Here is an 8,649-nt window from a genome sequence, read left to right as displayed (position 1 = left end):
GGTAGTGTTGGCCAGAGGATGCCCTTCCCACAGTACCACCAGAGGTCTGCTCGGGGTATAGTTAGGCTGGAGAAGTTGCCAGTACTATCCTTGCTCACATTCCACACCTGTGTACACAAAGCCATGGTACCAAGATCCTGGAGCCCTTCTTCCCATCTGGAGAGACAGGCAGAGTGGTTTCCGGGACCAAGGTGAGACGCTGGTATGGCTTTGACACTTCCCTCCTGGACTGGAGGGAAAAGGGAGGACAACGTACTACAACTTTCACCAGGAGTAGCATTTTGAAAGAGGAGTGTTATACATTTAAACTCCCTTTCATGCTTTTTCATCCCCAAGGGGAAGGGCATAATCTGAACAGTGGGTTGTTTGGTTGTACAAGCATAACAGTCACTTCTGTTTAGACTCTGGATGGTATGTTTGCCCCATTCTACCCACGCATTTGTATTTCCATAACCTGTCTCTATTTCTGTGGTTTGCTTTAAATCTTTGGCCTTAAGTATTCTAATGACCTTGGGGTCAATTTGTACTGGAAAGTTAAATTCCAGCCAAGTTTCCCTTAATGGTTTTTCCTCCAACCTGGGTAAGACCCATCCCTCATACTGTGTGGTCCACCAAGCAGTGTTTCAAGAATAACAGGGGTTAGGTGTCTCATAAGTTATACTCACAAATGTTCGCCCCCCAACAATCTTGCTTTCTATTTGAACAGTCTGCTTACATAAATGCTTATATTCCTCCCTCAGTTGTTGCTGATGTTTTAGATTTTTACAGCTCATTACTTGACAAACATCAAATTGTACAGTTTGAGACTTTAAGCCTTTGACTACACTTATAACCAGCTTAGCAGAACCTGTTACTCCTTGAATATAGAACATTATGATCAGCATAAGCAATTTCATCATTAAGCTATACACAGAGCACAATGCAAACATAGGGTTTAATCCAGCCCTTTCTCCCTTCTAATATGTTCCTTTAACTGTTGCCTATTTAAAGTGATCCTTAGGGGATCTGAGGTAGGAGTCACTTTCCAGGATTCAGGTTGAGTTGCTGGATACTTATCGTCTGGTTCAGGCACCGGTCCCTTCACTCATGTGTAATGAGTCCAGCCTCTTTCTGCCGTTCGGACTGCCATCTCAGTTGTCAGCAAGACTTGATAGGGTCCTTCCCAGATCGGTTGAAGTTTGGATTCTTTCCACGACTGGATCAGAACCCAGCTGCCAGGCTGATGTCGATGGGCAGCAAATTCAAGAGGCGGGGTCTGAGCCAGCAGTCCACGGTGCCTGAGAGATGATAAAGTAGAAGACAAGGCCAGTATATAATTCTTAAGAAAAAGATCCTTTGTGTCTAGGGAGGGGAGCTCTCCAGTCCTCCTGGGGAAAGGCAAACCAAAAACCAAAGGCCTACACCTTGTAATTGCCTAAGTACTAAATTACACATGGCTTGCACCCCTCTAATGACTCCCCTAGTGTAAAACTGCTAATACCTGCTTTAGGTACAGACACTCCTGAAGTCATGTGCATGAAGAGCAGCAAGAACTTACCAACATTTCAGGCTAGAACAATTAGACTAAAGGACAACAATAATTTACAATAACCTAAGATTAATGAACATAAAAAGGCTTACCATTCTTAAATGCTAACTTAAAATTCAGTTTTTAGTACACCTAGTTTAGTGATGCTTGAATATACGTGATTCACATATATGCATACCCTGAACATACACACACGTTTTGCTGTTAGATGAGTAAAAACCCACTCTCCAGGGAGAGGAGGACAAGCCTTGGTGTGTAGTATTTGACAATATATGTGGTGTCTTTATTCTTATTAGACTTAATGTTAAGATAGCAACCTGGCATTACCAAATGGAGACCTGGGAAGAGATATGAACCATTCACTGTTCTAAGTTTGTTTAATTCAGCTTTAGTGAACCTTAAACCCTTTTATAGGAACATTTACTTGCACTTTGAGTATGGACCTTTTGCTTTTGCCCAAAATATATCAGAAAAATTATTCTGCTTTTTACAAGAATACACAGTCTCATATATCTGGAATACAGACACATATAACTTATATACACACTCATAACCATACGAAACAGACATACATTCCCATTTACAAGCATGTATAGCCAATACACTACTGTTATACATAGAAGACTTTTACACAGTTTTTCTCACTTTTTTTTTTTCATTTTTCACACTATTGTGAAACTGCACACAATTGCCCAGCTTTAGAGTACACACAAACTAGTATACGCTATAAAGACACAAAGAAATAGCTTCAGTTTACTATAGATGAGTACACAGGAAATTTTTGCCAAGTTTTAAATTACACACTGACAAACTTTCACAGTTTGAAAGACTCCTACGTAATTATATTACATGCTTTTATTACATACAAATACAACTATCCCACATTCCTGTGTAAACATACAACTTAAACTCCCATTAGATTCATGAAGTTTTAACTCTCAGAATGCATCCAAATACAGTCCTAAAAAATGTGCATATAACTTCCTATATACCCTGATACACACATTAAGGGACTTTAAATGTAGCTTCCACATGCCTTAGACTTAATTACACAGCACACTAAAATATGTAAATGTATTTATTAATACCTGTTTAGCCCCACATAAGTATATGAATAGAGAATCACACAAACCCCATGCTACAAATTTCCTTCCTCCTTTTTTTTTTTTAAACTGCTCCAATTACTTCTCTATCTCACTTTTGTCTGTTTCCTCCCTGGCTTGTTGACTCTCTGAATATTTCCTCTAATGGCTTATTCAGCCATTCATCGATTTTTTGGATCTTCTCTGAATATTAGGCTAAAATTCCTTTATATAGCTGACCTTTTAAAGTCTGAGTTATTAACAGAATGACATTGTATTCTTGGGGCTTGAGGGAGTGGGAGTCCAACCCTTTTTAGAGGCTTCTGTGGCAGCCCTTTTCTTTTCAAAGTCTGGGGTGATGTTGGGGAGATTACCTTTTTGGCCCCACCCTTCTTAAACATCGGGGTGCCACCCAGACTCTGCCTCTTCGGGGTAAAGGCTCTACCTAACAGTGGGGTGGCAGCCAGGCTTTTCCCATTCCCCTGGGAATGTGCTCCACCCTCTGGGTCCTGAGGCGGCAAAACTTTTCTAGAGCATTGAGGAGGAAGGCCCACCCTCAACCCGCAGGGCAAACTCACCCTTTTCATGCATGTGGGCCACTCCACTCTCCCAGCCTGAGACTTCAGACCTCAACTTTCATCGTTCTTTGGGGATATGGATACAGCCAATTTTATTTTAGGTGGATGCAGTCTCTCTCTTTCTCTCATAGCCGCCCTCTTTCCCATTTCCCTTTCTTCTCCGAAGAAAGGGATATTTACATAAACCAGATTTTAAGAATCAAGTTAATTGTTATTCAGCTAGCCTTGCTAGGCTTTTTATTAATGATTTTTACCTTCCTTTCTTTAAGAGCCTTTAGAAACAGAAACTTTTGGAAATCTCTCCATTTTTTTTTTTTTTAACTTTTGGTGGGTTGTAATTACTGGAGCAGTCAGCATTAACTGGCTCTCCAATTGCCTGGGGGCATAGACTGCTTCCACCAAAACCTCAGGCTTTAATGGTTCCCGCCCCAGTGGGGGAGGGGAAACCATAAGGTGGGGGAATGCTTATCCCAGGTTTTAGTTTCTTTTTTCCCTGCAGCCACCACATGGCACAGTTCAATTCTGCCTTGGAAAAAGGTTTATTTTTATTAACATGACACACGAGGTCAGCACAAAGCCAACTCTTATCTGCCTTATATTTTGGCCAGAATATATTTGGCAGCAAAATGCCTTTTTTTTTTTTTTTTTTTTTTTGTCTAAACATAACAATAATATTTGATCATTTTCTTTTACCCTTTCCCTTGGTCCAATTACTTTTAGCCCAATGTTTTAACATGTTTCCCAATGGATTATTTAGAGGAATGTTCCCTGGGGACCCTAAAGGTACCCCCTTCCCTTTATTCCCGGCCGGCTGACTGCCTCTATTCCCCATTCTGAGTCTTGCCCGAGCATCTTTCCCTTAGGATCAGCTCTAGGCTCATCAGAATGTCCCCATTCTGAGTCTTGTTTGGGCATCTTTCCCTCAGGATCAGCCCCAGACTTTCAGAATGCTTTAACCACCAAGGTAATATAATATTTCTTTCCTTACCTTGGTCCGTGCACGGAGTTGCCTGGTTAACCAGAGGCAGGCCTTTTCTTTTCCCCCTTTTCTCATCCACAACCGGCAGATCCAAGCATCTGGTCTCGGGCCCTTTAGCTGCCGGAGATGGGCCCCCAATGGCGGAGTCCGAGACCGCTGAATCAGCGGGGCGCGCCTTCCCTTTGTCCACCTCGGGGGTCCCCCTCCGAAGCTTTGGATCCCGGACGAGCCCCCAAGTTGTCGGAAATAAAGTGGTACCTGTAAGGGAATAAACGCTCTCTCGGTTCTGGAGGAGAAAAGAATTTATTTACGATCTTGCAAGATGGGGCATCCAGCCAAACACGCGGAAGGCTGGCGCGCCAGAGGAGGAGAATGGCGATCTTTAAATCTCCTACTCCTAATTCGCAAGTCCCTCCCCTGTTTCCCCATTGACTGGGTACTACAGAGGTTACAGCCTATCCGAGAACACTAACTAATTCATCTTTTGAGATTTTAATTTGTACAGCCAATCCCAGAGAGCCAACTAGCTCATTATTGAGATTTTGAACTGATTAGCCAATCCCCCCCCAAATTTTTATTTTTTTGCTGTGAGTTCCCGCCTCTGATACTACCTCATGTCTCTTTACATCAGGCAGATTCTCTCTTCTCTTTGTCTGGGGCTTGTTTAAACTGGTTTTGCCTCCATTTCCCTTATTCCATGCTGTCTCTATGTGAAAACGAAACTTATTCCTTTCTTACAAGGTGGGTGGCCTTTGTTCCTGGTGTCTGAAAGTTCATCTAAAGGACAGGAGTTTGTGTTTCTGTGCATGCATAGGTTACATGACCTGTGGTGTAACAAGCTCAGAAGAAAAGGTTACAGGAGCAGAGAACATCCCCCCAAACCTGTTTTGGCCAGCCCATGGTTTCATCTTCACCTCTCTGGATCTGCAAGTCTTAAACTACCATGTCCCTGATTTTGCCCAATCTCGAACAGCGCCTCCTCTCCACTGCCTAAATTAAGACCCATCTAAACCAAATCCTAAAAATTTCATAAACATCTCTCCTTCACCATTCTCCATTCTGACCAGTGCTAGGACTGTCACATTAATGGTCTCCCTTATAGCAGTGACGAAAAACCTGGCTTTGCTTTATCAACTATGATAGTACCTCACACTTTTATCATTTTAGTTTATAAAGTGCATTTACATGTGTCTCCATGATTAACAAACATAACTACTCTGAAGAACATTGTTATCTTTAAGCTGAAAGAACATATGCAGAGAGATCAAGGGATTTTCCAAAGGCACAAAAGTGATAAGGAGCCAAGTAGTGGGATGACCAAGCATCCTGACTTGCCTAGGGCTGTCCCAGTCCTGCTGTCTTGGCACCCCTGCAGTTAATAGCCTTTTTTTACTCTTGGATGTGACCTGGTTTGAATGGTAAATTATCTGATCACCTTACCTTATCCAGCGGGGATTTGAACCTATGACTTCTGAGTTCCAAGACCACTGCTCTGTTTACTGGGTTTTACTACACCAAGCCTTCCTGGTCTTCCTGTCTCTCCCAGTATCTCTGGACCTTTGCCAAGTCATGCCACCAAGTAGACTTGAATTTAATAATCTGCTTAAATAAAAGTTTTCTTTGAAATCTGCCCTGGAGCCAACTAGTTGACGGAGGTCAGTCACGAAAAGCTTTCCATTAGAGGTAAATAGCAAAATGAAAATAGAAACGTTGAAATAAGACTTGAGGTTGAATAGTTTAATGTCCCTTAAGGAACTATCAGCAGCAGCTTGAATGTTTGCAATAAACACTGGACAAGAATGATGTGTATTTTGTGTCATCATTCAATATTTTACCCAGGGCAATTTTTATTGCACTGAGGCCCATGAACCTTAAAAGCTCACTGAATCCTTAAAACAACAACAAACATTGTATAAATGAACCAGTTACAAATCCATTCAACATTATTTCCCTTCAACAGTACTGTTGGAACAGAATGTCAGCTTATTTTCTGCAGTCAATTAATTTCCTCCTTTCTTAACCAAAATGTCTGATTGCCTTAAGCAACCTACAAAGAGGCTTTTTTTTTTCCAGAACAAAAAGCCTCTGCATAGTTAGTGTTAATTTAAAACTGCAGGTGGCAAATGACTGCTTTTTGGGAAGAATGCAAATGGTTACTTTGAGACTATTGAGATGCATCTAGGGCTCTTGATTTGAGAAAAAGGAAACACTGCAGCAAGAAATAAATTGGTCTTTTAACCTCCATTTTGAGAGGCCAGCCGTTCTCACAGCCCTCGGCTCCCTCCCGCCTCGCTCCTGAGTCCTCTCTGCAGTGGTCCTTGCATTAACGCCCTTCTCTGGGAAGACGGATCCTTTAAGTCCGTGCCAAACTACCCCCATTTACAAAACTCTTAATCAGTCCTTCAAAGCAGGGCCCCTTCACAGCCGGAAACTAACCTCTGAAAGCTCGGTTTGACTCCTGCATTGTTTTTGGAATTGCAAGAGAAAATCTGGTCCATTCTCCTGACTTCTGGCGAAGACAGCATTAAAGGAAGTATGTCCGTTTTATTGATGAGCTATCTGAGTCTGTACGTCAGAGGCATGGCAGCGTTGGGACTAGAACACAAGTTTCCCAGGGCAGTGGGTCTCTTTATATAGTCACTGAAGTGCCAGGAACTCACCTAAAATACTCTCTTAAGGAGGTAAATCACTGAATTAGTTTATAGTCTGAAAGCAGCCTCTTCAGAAGGTAGTTCTGGGTCTCCAGGGGGGGCTGATGCCTGAAACTGGCACTCCCCAGGCAGGTAGCACCCAGGGCGTGCCTGGATGGAAATGCAGAGCATCTGCCTTCTTGGGGGCCCAAAGTGGGGTCCTTTGGCTGAGCTGTGCACTGAGGAAGGGCATGGATTTCCTGTAGCGTTGGCTGAGATCTGGAACACATTGACCTCATGGAAGCTGGGAACCAGCATTGCCACTTTTGTAACTGGCACCCTGTTGGCAACAGTGCCAGGCAGAACCCTGTTCCAAGCTCAGGTCTTGACGGGGAGAGAATTCAAAGATGAGGGGGCCAGTAGGAATAAGTAGCAAAGTTTATTAAAGAAAGAGAAAGATACACATTAAAGAGATAATGTGGGCATGTTCAAGGGAGAAGCATGCACTGAGTAGGAGTAGGTTGGCTTCTTATATGTGAAAGTGATTTTCTTATCTTGACCTTTGAACACCAAGTGTCTTCTTTGTTCTAGGAGGAGATAGTTATTGTGGTTATATGGCTTGGGGAGGTTTCAGAGCTTTAGGGGAAATTTTTGTCCCATGAGAAGTTCGCAGGTCTGCATTAACTCTTTGGAAGCTGAATAGAAGACCAGGGACCACAGCCTTGATGCCCTATTCGATTCTGTCTCAATTTGACCTAAAAGACCAGTTTTTCACAGAGGTGCCCTGTGGCAGAAGAGACGGCCTGGTAGACTCACCGGACTCTGGCATTACCTCAGGAGTGTGGAAGGGGGCTGATCCCCTCTTTGGCTGAAGTGAGAAGCCCCTGCCCCTGCTCTCAGCCCTCTCTTCTTGGATAATTTAGAAAAGGAGATACCAGGCTTCCTGCTAGTAAAGCCAAGGGGCCTCAAGCAAATCATTAGAAAAGTGGCAAGATGCGACCGTGTTTGATCTCTGAATTTGTTCAGCATTCCATACCCATTACAGTGGTGAGACCTCCCTAGATTAGGCTCAAATACACAGAAAGAATTTTAAGGCACTTCCATTCCAGAGTCTCTGCAACCCTCAATACCCAAATAAAGTGAAAGGGAAGGGGAAATTGATATAGTTTTAAATCAATTAAAAATGAATTTCTCTGGGCAGAACATAATGTGTGAGGAACTTTGGGTAATTCCTCAAGGACCATGTAAATTCAGAGAATCACAGCTGGGCGGAGGTCAAACCACACAGTAAATATATATGATTAAACACTGGAATATGTGTGTCTAGTCTACAGAATAAGTTCCACTGAAGTTCAATAGGTACTTAACGCTGAAAAACAAAGCAGGCCACTCCATACAGCAAAATAGTAACAATTTATTAGGGAACTTACAGATGGGAAAGTTGGTCCTGGGTGGCCACAGGACGTTCAGAGAAGTGCTCAGTGCCACCCAAGGGTTACGGGGTTCTATATAGGGCAAGAACATGGAAGTCCAGACCAAGTCAGGATTTGCAAGATTGTAAACATGTCTCTTTGGAATTACTGATATGTAGCAGAAGTGGTTCTAATACAGATGGCTATGGTGCTTAGGAATGTACATGAGCACTTTAAGATGCACCTATGGGGTGGGGGTGGGGTGTCTTATCTAGGAATTTATGGGTGCTCTGGTTTATGGCCTTACTATACATATATGTATCCATCCATATTCTTTGCATGTGAAGCCATGAGCTTCTTCTATTACCTAATTCTCATTTATTGTCCTTAAAGAATTTCTGGTCAATGTCTCCTGAGGTGCTATCCTCCAGAGTCTAATT

Source organism: Choloepus didactylus, chromosome 15 (assembly GCF_015220235.1).
Source record: "Choloepus didactylus isolate mChoDid1 chromosome 15, mChoDid1.pri, whole genome shotgun sequence".
Lineage (NCBI taxonomy): Eukaryota > Metazoa > Chordata > Mammalia > Pilosa > Megalonychidae > Choloepus > Choloepus didactylus.
Note: the sequence above shows the minus strand (reverse complement) of the source record.